The sequence below is a fragment of the Hibiscus syriacus genome, unplaced genomic scaffold (assembly GCF_006381635.1).
Source record: "Hibiscus syriacus cultivar Baekdansim isolate YM2019G1 unplaced genomic scaffold, ASM638163v2 tig00116962_pilon, whole genome shotgun sequence".
Classification (NCBI taxonomy): Eukaryota; Viridiplantae; Streptophyta; class Magnoliopsida; order Malvales; family Malvaceae; genus Hibiscus; species Hibiscus syriacus.
In genome coordinates this window covers 7,791,701-7,806,713 of record NW_024063488.1, presented here as the reverse complement: position 1 = coordinate 7,806,713, position 15,013 = coordinate 7,791,701, and the positions used below count along the sequence as shown (strand labels likewise).

General features: G+C 36.5%; 3 pseudogenes; 1 reads left to right on the top strand and 2 right to left on the bottom strand.

Annotated features, from left to right (window-relative positions):
* Positions 1 to 823: 823 nt before the first annotated feature.
* On the top strand, positions 824 to 3,046 carry LOC120189996 (annotated as a pseudogene).
* Positions 3,047 to 6,621: 3,575 nt separating this feature from the next.
* On the bottom strand, positions 6,622 to 9,657 carry LOC120190001 (annotated as a pseudogene).
* A 2,176-nt stretch (positions 9,658 to 11,833) lies between these two features.
* LOC120189995 lies at positions 11,834 to 14,893 on the bottom strand (annotated as a pseudogene).
* Positions 14,894 to 15,013: the final 120 nt, after the last annotated feature.

The window sequence follows — 15,013 nt, the reverse complement described above, 5'->3', positions numbered from 1 at the left end:
TAATCTCAATCTCGTAGGATTTTTACTGTTCGAGGACAAATGTAACAGAGAGATAAATTTCCCACAAAATTATTGATACAAGCCAATATTTTGTTCCATTGGTACACCCAAATCGGATCCAACCCCACAACTCCAAGTGAGACCAAATGCTAAAGTTCAAGCTGTTTGATCTAATATATATATATATATATAATCTTCGATTACCAATTTGTTTAATCCTAGCCATGGTTTGCTAACTTCATTTTTGTCTTTCATCTAATTCCTCTTTAAAGAGTGTTGTCACGTCAATACTCTTTTAAATAAGAACAACTTTAATCAAGACTAATCTCTTCAAATAGCTTCATCTAATCATTTTAATCATAAGCCTCACACATATATTTTACCTTAATATCTGAAGCACATGTTAACTTCTTTAAACCAGATATTAACCGTCATTAATGGGTATATCAAAAGGCCCATACTATTAAATTACAGTTTATGACAAAATGATTATTTTAAATTGATACATTAATCCTAATTTGATTTATGGTGGTTAAGTGGAAAAGTATCACTAAAATCTGAGTGTCTCGTGACGTGAATGGACAAATGGTTAAGGGAGTCGCAGATTGAGGCGTAGTTGAATCCACGAGACAAGGGATTAAAATGAAAGCTCAACCTCAGCCATCAGCTACAGTTGTGATTTTTCAGTGAATTTCCTTTGCCGGAGAATTAATATAATATTAATATAATACGAGATGAGAAGTTGGTGAGACGTGTTGTGTTGGATGGTGGGGCATTTTGAATTTTGATTTGATATAAAAGAAAGGGTCCAATGACACCCATTTCCATTCCCCTCCCCTTGGTTTTTCAGGATTACTGACTGCTCTCACGCACACCCAAATACCATTCCTTTGGCTCCTTTCTCCCACACCAAAAGAAAATAGCTGTTTGAAGCAAAACCATACAAGGCTTTTCCTGTCATGGAAAATCAACAGCTCCACCTCCATCATCACCTTCAATACCAGCAACAACAACAACGTCAACCCAATCCATGAAATCAAGATTCAGACGTGTGTGTGTCTTTTGTGGTAGCAGTCCTGGCAAGAATCCTAGCTACCAGCTTGCTGCTATTCACCTCGGCCAACAACTGGTACAATAACTAAAATTCTTTTATCATTTTCATTAACAAGGACACAAAAGACTTTACTTTTTTTCTTCTTCTCCTTTGTCTTTTAGTTATCATTCTCTCTTACAAGAACTGATCAGTATTTGAGTATGTCTGAATTTGATTGGCATTCATGCAATTATCCCAATTCTTTTTACTCTTCCTATGGTCCTACCTTTTACATTGGTTTCAAAAGCTGTTGTTGCTGAAAGCTCAAAGTCATCATCTGTTTGCTCTGTTTTTGGTTTGATTCAAACTTGAATATGAAGGAAATTGATGTCTAAAACGTGAAAGGCTGAAAACGAATAAAGTAGTGTAATTGAAATGGAGTAATGGGAAGGAATTATGTTTGAATTAAACACGTAAAGTTTTAATATTAAAATAAAAAACCCTGCAGGTTGAAAGGAACATTGACTTGGTTTATGGTGGAGGAAGCATTGGGTTGATGGGGCTGGTCTCTCAAGCTGTCTTTGATGGTCGCCACGTATTGGGGTAACTCAACCCTTCTCTCTCTTCATTGTATCTGGTCCTCTCTTATCTAAGTAACTTTGTCTAACTTTGCTTCCCTTTTGTTGCAGGGTAATTCCCAAGACTCTAATGCCAAGAGAGGTAAATCTCAACACTAGCTGGAATAAACATAATTTCAGATTCATGCGAACACTTGATGGGTTCTTCTCCAAAAAGTTTGTATCAAACTCCCATACGAGGACAGTTTAAGATTCAAACAACTCCATATTCAATCTCACTGAACTTGGGGCCCATTAGATTATAACATGATGATGATAATAATAAAGAAGAATTCTTTGGTTCTGAGTTTTAAAATACACGGTCAAAACATTTCAGATCACAGAGACAGTGGGAGAAGTAAGAGCCGTGTCAGGAATGCACCAGCGTAAAGCTGAAATGGCTCGCCAAGCTGACGCCTTTATTGCGTTGCCAGGTTTCTTTCTTTCTTTACCGCACTGCCTGTTTTATCTAGGTAGTGAATATTCTAATTTACAGCTTCCTAGGTAACTGTAGGAAATAACTGTCAACTAATGTATATAATTTATTAATAATTGATCTGATAAAATTTCTACTACTCACAGGTGGCTATGGAACCTTGGAAGAACTACTGGAAGTGATCACTTGGGCTCAACTAGGAATCCATGACAAACCTGTAATTCTCCTCATGTTTGATTTGATTGAAACTATGCACAATTATTAGAGATTTTACATGCAAAAAACGTGTTCATTTAAAAACTCAATTTGTATAAAAAAAATAAAGGAGAGTTTTTAATATCTGGGAAAATTACAGGTGGGATTGTTGAATGTTGATGGGTACTACAACTCACTTTTATCATTCATAGACAATGCCGTGGATGAAGGATTCATAACACCAGCTGCTCGTTACATAATTGTCTCTGCCCAAACTGCCCAAGAACTCATGTGCAAGCTCGAGGTACACTTTTCCTAACCCAATACCATCTCTCCACCTTCACCACACCTGTTGATTCAAAATGATCTGAACCGTCCATTAATCTGCTTTCGTTTCTACTTTACCCAGGAGTATGAACCTAAGCATTCAGGGGTGGCCTCCAAGCTCAGCTGGGAAATGGAGCAACAATTAGGCTTCACAGCAAAATCAGATATCGCTCGTTGACACCCTCCTTTCATCACAATCATTCACACATGATCGATAATTTTATGACCGTAGATTCTTACAAAACAGCAACAACCTTGTAGATGCAAGCACCAAATCAGGACCCACAGTTTACCCCCCCTTTTAATTGAACTGTGAATTTCCTTTTTTGTTGGTTTGATTTAATTAGAATAGTCTGACCAGGACAAACAATGTGAGTGAGTTTTATTAGCTTCCTATCCAAGTCGGTGATGGCTAATTGTGTATTTTTATTATTTGTGCTGCTTTCTTGAATTGATGGGTTGTTACACATTGCTTTCAAACAAAAGGGGCCGATAGGGATACAAAAGGAAACAGGGAGGAAGCTGCAGATGAAAAATGATACTGGAATTATCCACCAATTCAGTTTCTCTCATAAATTATTACTAACTTGTACTATCAATGGATGGATCTCATTAACACAATATTCCCACAAACTAATTCATCCTGGAATTGCCTCCTGTTCTGTATCATTTTTCTGGGTTCTCAATGAAAAACGTGTGCAGCGATGGAATCAACATGCACACTAAATTATATTTTTATGTGATTCCATCTCTCAACTAATACAGATCAACAAACCAAAAAGATAATCTACTTTAGATCCTACATCAACATATCCACACTCACCCTATATTATTAGGCATGTAAATGAACTGAACGTTCAACGAACCGTTCATGAACCGTGCGGCGGGAAGTTCGTTTATGTGCGTTTATTTATTAAATGAACGAACATGAACAAGATTTTGTGTTCGTTTAATTAAATGAACGAACATGAACATAAGTCATTCGTTCATTTACGTTCGTGAACGTTCGGTTATGTTCGTTTCGTTATGTTCGTTTATGTTCATTCATCTATGTTTAACCCAATCTTCTTAAATCAATGTTGGTGACCAATTTGTAAGTATCTTAAAAATATTAATTAATCTGATTCTGATGACCAACTCCATAATTAACCCAATTTTATTTGGAGATTAAATCCAATATGTTAACCCGTGAGGCACCTCGCACCTATATTCATTTCCCCCCTTTTTTCCCAAACCCTAGTGTTCACTGGAGAGTGGAGACGATCGCTGAAAGCTTCAAAACAAGTTATATTATAGTGCAATCTAAATTTTTACAGGTATGTTTTCATCTCTTTCTATGTTTTATTGGCTTAATAGTTGATATGTAAAGTTATTGCGGTATATTCACATCTAAAACTCAAGAAAACATCATACTTGTTTCTAGAAATAGATGAGTAGATAAAGGTAACAATCAGAAGTATATGAGCATCAGTTAAGAGAAAATATAGAATTTGCCAGAAAACAAAACAAAGGTTTCTATGCAATTTTTGAAAAACAGTGTAATAGCGGAAGTAATGAGTTTTCTAGGAAGAACCCATTAATAAGTAGAAAAACAATTTGACAATGAACTTTTGTTTTCATAGTTCTTGTGTGACCTTTAGTTGTGGAGTAGACTTTAGGTACGTTAAAATTTGAATGGTGGTTTAACAATAATATCAGTTACGATATGTAGCATCGAAAGGATTTCGGATCTATCTTATTGCCTTGTAGTCCAATTTGTATCGTTCGAAATCTTCATGCTGTTAAATTTTTTACTCTGCCAACGGAAAGGACCATTATGAACAAACCTCACTAAAGTCTGACATTGATGTCACAAAACTTTTAGCCGACGAATTTATTAGAATAACATAGGAAAATGATTGTTCATATGTAATCATGGACCACTAAAATAAATGTTATAGCGTTAAATTAAAGTCGTGTGAATCATTTAATATCTTTAAAAGATCGATCGAAATATTTGATATATTCAAACATTTCATCACTACTAATCAGCTCTTACGCTGTTTATCACTGTAAATTTGGTTGATTTGAATTGTCAACTATTTTTCATGAAAGAACAATGAAATATAGGGTCTCCAACGTTTATGTTCGTGTTCGTTAATGTTCGTTTATTTATTAAATAAACGAACATGAACAAAAAAAAATTTGTCCGTTTATGTTCGTTTATTTATTAAATGAACGAACATGAACATACCTCCGTCTGTGTGCGTTCGATTCGTTTACAGACCTATATATTATTCTTCACTCCTATATTTTGGCTACGACTGTTTAGACAGTTGTATGAGTTTATCACATTATAATTTTTAGAGGGACTAAATTAAAGTCTTTTGACAACTATTCATATAACTATTTCAAATTTTAATGATTCAAAATAAACAGTATATTTTTTTCATAAGATAAAAATATTCTAAAAGTTGTTGAATCAATTACTTTTCACCTTATTTTTAATCTTAATGATTCAACATAAATTATATATATATATATATATATATATATATATTAGTTTTATCCTATTAATTTAGTTGGTTAATTCGATTTAGACAACTATGATATGAAAATATGAAATTAATTTCAAGCTATATAAATGAATAACTTGAGGAAAAAAAACAAACTGTACATCTCCATAATCTTAATATTCAAGTAGAAAGACATCTGTTCTTCACCGTACTGCTAGGACCAGAGACAAACTGCCCTGTTCGCAGAAGGGTGAGAAAGTTATGGTGGAGACTGAGTAGCCCTTTCATTCAAGATATTTGGGAGACCAGTTGCTTTTGATGGCTGTCGGTAGATGAGCCTTTTAGGATACTGCGGTTGTGGCGGTTGAATGGCTTTGTTCATTGGGTAGGCCATTCCACTACATGGGTTGTGTCATTTTGATCCCAAAATCGCATTTCCCCTCTGTTATGGCACTGTCTCACCTATTTTGCAACGCAAAAATACAACTTCCAGCTTTGGATAAAACATAAATCATATGTGTCGGATGCGGTCAGGAGGGTACAGTCGAAGGTTCCAGAAGAAGACGACCAAGGAAGAAGTGAGTAGACTGCTTGAGATCTGATTTGAAGGATTTAACACTTACCGAGGACATGACCTCTGACAGGAAAGTATACAGACTTAAAGACCAGAGTAGCCGAGTAGTGTGGGTCACAACCATGGGGTAGCATCTCTGTTTTCTTTTTAATGCCTCTGTAGTAATTTCCATGACTTCTATTTCTATACGTTTCTGTCATTGGAATCTATGAAGGCCCAGAACTAGAGTAGCGGAGTAATGTTGCCTTAGTTTAGGTGGTAACTCATTTAACTTTATTCCTTCTAGTAGCTTACTATCGCTGACTACTGTGTATTTCTTCCCTTCATATTTCCTCTTTTTAAATTTAGCCGGGACTTACATTTTTGTCTATATGCAGAGATTATTACGAAGGGATTACTTCCCATTACAGACGCGCATATGAAGACTGCATATGAAGACTGTTAACTATGTATTAATTTTTTTATACATGCATTGTATTTTATCTTTATCTTTATATTTAATTTCTTTGACTGCCGGAGGTCTTCCACGGAAACTGCTCTCAACCTAGCGTTGGGGGCAACCTACTACACTACCTCCTCTTTACCCCATTACATATGAGAATAGGGTTTTATTATTGTTGTTGTATTCTTATTAACTTTGGAATACCAATAATTTTGACTTTTTATTAATTATTATATTTCAAGATGAAATAATAAATATGATTTACTTTTAAAAAGAAACTAGATATCCCTAGAGTTATTGTATCATGGTTGTTGATGCATGTGTGAGCTGGTCGTTTAAGACGATCAAATGGGTTATAAAAAATGTTGGATTAATTAGCGACTTTGTTCGATTCCCTGAGAATGTTGCATTCGGACCAAATTATTGAATCCAGCAAACCAAGAAAATAATTCAAAATCGAGGGAAATGAACTCACATAACCACCACCACACCAAAAAAATAGATACATGTGAGGACATCCCACCAAGATACGACCAAAACTCGGTGCAGGCGAGCCGCATCAGGGTTCATCCGTGTCGAACAAACTACTTGAAAACATGGTTATCAATACAGCTGCATATAAGTACAACTGTGTAATCGATTACAGACTATGCTTTTACTTTTAGGTGAAGGACTTTACTGCAGAAGAGGTAGTGACCAAACTTGAGAGGAGACCAACAATGAGAGCACTGTTATATGTGGTTGGCTCTGCTTGCATCGAGTTGTTCCGGGAATCAATGAATGTTTCATTAAGGAAAGGCCCACCCACGAGGCCTCCAACGGCTACATTAGGATTGGGATCAGTTGAATCTAGCCACTTGAAGCCATCCGTGCAACCAGTAGTTGCATCGGTTGGAATTGAAGCTCCTCTATGATGCACGTATTGTGGGTATTTATCACCATACCCCACAATAGCTCATTTTCAAAGGGTTCTTGCCCAAGACATAATCAGCCTGGAAGCAAGATTATTATAGGACTGTTACTGAGTGGTAATGCAGATCTATACTTTTAGAGATGTATTTCGATTCTTCAGCTGCATCTTTTTCGAATCATATTTCTCTTACAATGTAAACAGCGTACCTGTGATTTGGCAAACTTCTTAAGATCTGATGGTTTGAACGAATGGTCACCACAGGTTATCTTCGGAGTCTGACGTAAGCATGTAGTCGCTGTAAAGAGCAGCTAAAAATGCAGAAGCAACAGGGTGCTGCAGAGCATTCCATCACTGACCCATATAAGACCACCTGAACCAGAAGTTTATACTGTAAACAAAAGAAATCCCAAGGATCAAAACATATTTGGTTTATATGTACCCTAAGTGATCTGAAGGCATATGGAATCCGCCCCTAAAAATAATAAGTGGAGCAAGCAAATAAAGGATTAGGGATGGATTTAGTAATCTAGATATAGACAATATCTAATCTCAAGTCCATCAATTTTTTAATCGAGTCTAAAAGCGTTTTATTTGATAAGGAACCTTCTTCGAACCATTTCTCTCTGTTGAATTCAAGTTCTGCATATCAAAATATGAATTCAATTCACTTAGCTTGAAAGAAGAATTACCATCTGTTCTGCTGGATGTGGCATAGGGCGATTTTGGCAGAATACTACACATAACACCCTCGGCAGACTTCCTATAGTTCCCAAGGCCAGAATTCCCAGAAACACCTTTGGCACCAAACAAGCTTAACCTGGAAAGCAAGACCTGCATAGATGTAGCACCAAACAAGTTAATGCGAAGTATTTTCTCAAAAACTCACTAAATGTGCTAACATTCGAGAACTTGGGATTTCTCATTATCACAATGCTAGGAACATGTCTATGTCTATAACAAGAAAACAAGTGTGGTTGGCATCTCACTTCAAATTCCTCTAAAACAGAACCTTACCTGGGTCCCTGCATTTTTTATATCCCAGCTAAACCACGTTGGACTTCCCCATGAAGCATACTCTTTCCCGTTTTCCCCATTCGCATATTCAAGGTATGATCGATCGCCTGTGGCATGATAGAGCCAGCTTGCTGCCCATAAGAGCTCGTCTCCATATCCCGTTGAATTGTAGTATGTAGCAACTTCTGGGATGTTCTCACTGTAAGAGCCTTTATATTTGTCTGCAAAAGTAAACAGTTGCTTGGCATGTTTAAGAAGCGTGCTCGAGTATGCTGAGTCAGATGTCTTAAACACCAGAGATGCCGAAGCCATTGCTGCCGCAGTCTCGGCTGCAACCTCTGTCCCTGGAACAGATATGTTCATCTGAGTGAGAGGCCTCTTCTCTTTCATTTTTTCAGGCCTTTCCCAACATTTATGATCTGCCTCAGGGTCACCCACCTACCATAACGTTGGAAGGGAAAAAAACTTTACATGTAAGTATATTTCAATTTCATAGGCTTTCTTTCAAAAGATTGTGCAATTAGATCCCAAATAATAACCTGAATATAGAGCACGTTGTCTTCAGGATGAGCATTTATAAGGAAATCAGTTATCCACTTGAGAGAGTCGTGAGCAGGTTCCAGTTGATTCACTGTCGCCATCCACTACCACAACGTTGGAAGGGAAAAAAACTTTACATGTAAGTATTTCAATTTCATAGGCTTTCTTTCAAAAGATTGTGCAATTAGATCCCGAATAATAACCTGAATATAGAGCACGTTGTCTTCAGGATGAGCATTTATAAGGAAATCAGTTATCCACTTGAGAGAGTCGTGAGCAGGTTCCAGTTGATTCACTGTCGCCATCTCCATACTCGAGGATAGCCCATGAAATACAGTAGCAGTAAATGCCAATGGAACCCAAATTTCATGTGATCCCCAGCATCGTACATCCCTTGGAAAGATCTAACTTCGCTTCACTTCCATCCTTAAGCGCCGAATCTCCTCTCCATGATATCTTATTATCCACTAACTTACCAGCTGCAACAACAAGCAGGTTTCGAATTAACTACGTCTAAGTAACTAAACATTAGCCTATTTTAGATCAAGGTCTATATGCTAAAGGGTACCCCAAAAGAAGTAAATTTCGATCTAAGAGAGTACGAAATCAGAGTAATATATAGAGCGAAAAGGGTACAAGAAAAAAATACATTTTTGAACGTCGAAGAATTGCATTGCGATTTTGAGAGCATCACCATACTTCTTGTCAATAGCGCCTGGAGGACCTGGGACGGGCTCTGGCTTATTATCATTAGCGTGATCCATTTCTTCTTGATTCCATAAACAACAGCTCCCACAACGAGAGCCAGTATTACTATCACCATAAACCACCCCAGACATCCTCCCGACTTTGAGTCTTCCCCATTCTTTTTGTCACCTTCAAATCCCACCAAAAACACACAAATCTGGAACCTAAGATCTATATAAAACAAGCGCATTGAACAAAGGAATCGTTAAAGAGGAATGCAGGGATAATGTACTAAGAAAAACAAGAGATTTTCCCGGGAAAAAGAAAATCTGGAGCTGAATGGCTCTCAAAATTTTTGTGACTTGTAAGTCAGAGTGGCAGTATTTGTTTAATGGGTAACTTCTTGCAGGACAGAGACAGAGGTCCTTTATGTGTGGCTTAAGAAACATGCCCCTTAGATTCACTTCATCGCAGCCGTTGATGTTAATTTGATGGAGACCTGCACCAGTGTGTGGTGCAATGCCTTAATTCCACAACCGATAACTGGTGTACTTGAATGGACTGTTGATCTCGTTTAACTGTGATTGGCATTTGGTAGGTAAATAAGTATGGCCCATGCGCTGCTGTCTTTGTATCTTCTGGCCGTAGGAGCAACATCTCTTGGGCCCGAGATCTTTTATACCTCTCTTGTTGCCTTTACTCTTTTCTCTCACGACTACTTCAAGAGGAAAACTTTAAGAAATATCATTCAAGTCAATTTGCCATATGGAAGTCACGGCTTTTCGTACTCACGATTCCTGAAATTGATTTCTATTGTTTATACATAAGCATGTGTCTTCTTTTTGGTTGCTAGCTAGTGTCTTCGAATGTTGCCAATCTTGAAATTTTGTTAACTACACTAACATCTCCAGTTGACTAGTCACAAATAGAACCTATTTAACTTATGAAGATTAATTAAGGAAATCTTATATCTAAATATATTAGAACTATAATTAATCAATTATAAAATAATCAAGTTAATATTAAAATATATTCGGAAAAAATACATATGATAAAATTTAAATCATAATGAATTATAGAGATAAACATACATATTTAACTTAATATAAAATGTCAAACTTGAATACTGGAGGATCAAAACCTCTGAAATAATACCAACACTACTTGAGCATCGGCTTGTTATTATTGGTGTTGGGTCTTTGTTAACTCGTATGAAAAAATAATTGTCTGGTTTTCTTAGTCCTCACGTTACCCAATGGCGGAAGCTGGCTTAGTAGGAACCTATTCGACCCATTTCCTTTCATGATTGTGCTACGGGCTAAGAAGGGCTGCTTCACAGCTTAAGGAACATAATATTTCTTCTTATTCATGCATTAACTTTCAACGTAACATCACATAGTAAGGTTTATTTGATGCAAAGCTCAGTGACGTTCTATTAATTTGCTCCATGTGATGACCAAATAGCACAGAGATTTCATCCATTGGGTAAAGTAAAGGTTAAATTTAATGCAAGCTTTGATGGAACACATACGAGAGGAGCAGACACTGTCATTCAGAACCACGAAGAGTTCCTGTTAGGATGGGCCGTAATCGATTTGAGAAACTCTTGGACCATTTATGGCAGAACTAACAACAGGTGGAAAGGATTAGAGGTGGCTCACCAAATGGGTCATAGGCGATTCATTCTTGAAGGTGATTATTTACGAGTGATCACAAGCTTAACAGCTCAAAGACGATATTCTACCATTGGATATATAACTTTGAAGAAAATCAAATAGGAACAAGGATTTGAACAAACAACTGGTTTCCTAAATTTTGTTCTACTTGTTCCGAGGACACGTTTTGGTTAGAGGATTATCCTCCCTCATCCCCCATTCTGTGGAGTTTGAATTTTCCCAAAAAGAAAAAAGCAATTTCCTTCGTCGTAAAAGAATATTAGGAAAAACGATCTGAAAAAGAATCAAGCTGCAATTTGTCTTAAATTTACAAAAACAACACATTAAAAAGATATCCAAAACAAAACATCACAGTTTTGGTGCTACCTAATTCAATTTTTTAGGAATTAATCAACGACAATGTAGCCTTAAAGTCCATCTGAATCAGCTTTGGTGTAAATTCTTTTAATTAATTGTCTGACCCAAAGCTAAATAAAGATAAAGCTGGGTGGTTTAAAAGGAGACCGATGCCGCCTGCAAAGTATTCTTGCCAAAGGTATTTTCCATCCCTAATCCTAACCCTTTTCAGCTCCCTTTCACCTACTCCCAACAACTAAGCACTAAAAGAATTTAAAAGATACCAAAAAAGGCATCAAATAACGGTACTCGTTGAATCTGGAGATTGTAGAAAGAAGGATAGATTTAATTTTCATATTTTGTCCGTTCCTAGTACAATTCCAGAATTCACTTTGCCAAAATTTAGTCGAATCTTTTGGCACCTAATACTTATTGCACCTATCCTAGTAGAACATCACTGTCACACCAAATTTTAGGGTTGAATTAATTGGCCCCAATAACCCACGATAAGCAGTTGTTTGGGGGGAAATAAAGCAACAAATGAAATAGAAACTAGAAGACAAGAAATTTACAGCAACGTCAACAACAATGATTCATTATACGCCTACCAATTTAAGTGCTAGTTCAGTACCTAAGAAAAGTAACTGATACCATTAGTTTAACGAGCTGTAGAACGGTTTTTCCTCGATCTACCACGTGTGAGTCGAATGCTTTCTTCCATGAGTCTCTCTTGGGGAGGGATTGTGTCATCATTCCGTGGAGGTGGCACCGGTTCTATTTGCATTGCTTCTGCTTCAGTTTCATCGGGCTTGCTGGTACTTTCCGATGCAGTATCTGCTTTTTGGCTATTCGACGATGCGGAAGGGGTAGTTGGTTTAGCCACTTGTGAAGGCACCTTTGAAGGTCCCACCTCTTCAGCTACTTCCTTTTGGTGTTGACTTGAAGATGCAATAGATGTCGGTGAAGGTGTTCTTCAGCCTCAGGCTCTGCTGCTTGTGCTTTACTAGATGATTGACGGCTTGGCACACCCGAGGGTTGGCGAACCCTAGCACCTTGTGCTCGAGAACTCTAGAGTTACATGGGAAAAAAATAAATGAACTTCAAAAAGATAATCATGTATAGAAAAAGAAAATCATAATAAAAATTTGGAAAAATTAATTACTTTTGAATTACTAAAGACATTCAATTAGCATACAAATGTTACAACTGTACAGAATTTTTTATGCATTATATTCAGATCATTTTCTAACTCCGGGGAACCATTTTTACAAAACATCCCATTTTGTTTCATCAAACTAAATTTGTTGCATAAAACTCATACAGAGGATGTAATGAGAGCACAAACTACTGTTGGTTATGATCTCATAATTACCTGGGGATGGTGAGGTCTTGGGGTTGACTGTGAAGCACATATTGCAGGATCTCAAAAATTCTTGTCTGGCCATAGCTTGCAGCTCTTTGCCAGTAAAACAGCCATGTCTCCAGCTCTTGTCCTTAGTTCCAACAAGTTATGGTCAATCTCATTTTCGTGCTTTGCAACATATGGTCTAAAGAAGGATTCATATACATAAGATGTTCCCTGAGAAAAGTGAAAGCTTAAGGGTAATTAAAGAAAACATCAACATGTAGATGGATAAGTAAATTTACTTGTTTCTTTAAAAACTAATGCACCTACCCTTGTTTTAGGGTACCACAAGTATATAAAGAATGCCAACTTAGCCTCACTGTACATTGGAACCCTTCAAAAAAAAGGGGAAAAAGCACAGTAAGAAATAGAAGAACAGACATGAAAGTATCCTTATTGTTTTAAGATTCCATACCATGAAACAAAGCATCACCAATTCTCTCACTAACTGTCAAAACAGCCACCAATATCCTGAAACCAGAAGAAAAGGGTGGAAATTAAGGAAAAGTTATAACATAAATTAAACTAACACTGTCTTATAAGAAAAAAAACACCAAATGAACACTTACCAGTACTTGCACCAAAACCGCAGTTCTTCAATGTCAGGCTTATTCATTTCAACAGTTTTATAACATTCATATGCTGGATATGCATAACCAAAAACCATCCTGCCAAATTAAAACTAAAATTATTTTCAAGAAAGGGCATAAAATAATACTAAAATGAGAAAGAGATGAAACTACACGAGTCCTCTGGTAAGAAAGGATCCAATCATTTTGTTAATTTCCTGGAAAAGAGACTACTCGCAGGAGTTAAAGTCAGCAAGAAAAACAACATTATAAATCCTAGAGAAAAAAAAGGAACAGTCATAGATTGCTAATTGAAGCAAAATATCACCTCGTGACAAAATACATACATATATTTATCCCCATCTTTCAGCCCCTATACATATCCAGATTCCTTGAAGATTAAAAATCCAAATCCTCAACATACAGGGAATTTTAGGGAAGTGATGGTTTCTAATGGGAAATGTAACTTTTAAGTTAAAAGAAAATGAAATTAGCAATAATTTGTAGCATCTCCAATTGTCTTCAAAAGAAAACCTAGAGTGATACTGTTACCCAAGTTCTCCCTTTTTCAAAAGTAAAGATAATTAGTAATATAGTTTGAAGCATCTCCAAATCTCTTTACCTAGGTTTCTCCTTTTTCTCTTTATTTATTTCCTTGATGAATTACCAAAGAAGGGGAATTACTTCAGTTCCCGCTATCCGAATGATATAAATCCCAATCAAACAAGGCCTAATCAAGTTGAAACGTAAGAATTTCTTGGGCCCATAAATCTAAGCAGGTAAGAAATACGCTAAAGGGTCTAAAATTTTGTCCTACTTTTACGATTTAACGAACAAGATCCTCTTAAGAGCTTGTGGAAAGACTATTAAACTTGGTTGAGCAAGAATTTTCAAATACCGGAAATGAAAACAACATAAAACCTGCTTAGATGTCTATTTATCATCTTTTCTGAGCAACCAAACAGAGGAGTATGAGTAAAGTAACGTTTCAAGTTCAAAAACCAGACTGATCCAGCTAATTAAACCCTAATTTTAGTCGTAACAAACAATAGTATTAAACACTAACTAGATACCAAAATATAGGATAGCATACGGAATTATAAGTGTTCAAAATTTATGCAACATATCGCATCGAGAAACAGTGAAAACGAAGAAATAATCGAATGAAACGAAGAAATTGTTCAATAAATAAAATCAAAAAATTGATGAAAATCACATTCAGGCAATCCAGAATATTTTTTATAAAGAAAATACAGTTATCAACATTCGACAATGTAATGTCAGACGAAATCTTAAATGCGCTGCTCGCGGAATCGATAACCAAAAAGAAGTTGGGAACGGCAGAGCGATTGTTACCTTTAAACAGTATTTTCAATAAGACGATGTAAACAAGAAGGCAGCACGATTAGACTCTGAAATGATAGTTAAACCAGAGCACAGAAGCGATACACAAGAGGACTTCCCAAAGAAATAATACTAGTAACTTTGGAGAAGATCGCCGGCTATCAGTAAAATCGGCGCCACCAAAACGACGGCTAACCGTTACGAAGTCGGTGTTAGCGGTGAGAGAGTGAAAAAGACTCTTGAGGGGGAAAAAATATTGAAGGGAGAGTCGGAGAGATAAGATAGTATTATAGTTTTTTTCCTTCGTGTTGTTTTTCATATCATTACGTTCGGTTTGGTTTAACGTTTTAAACGAACTTACCCATTATACCCTTTGGAGACTAGGAAGATGCTTCTTTCAAGAGAGGTAA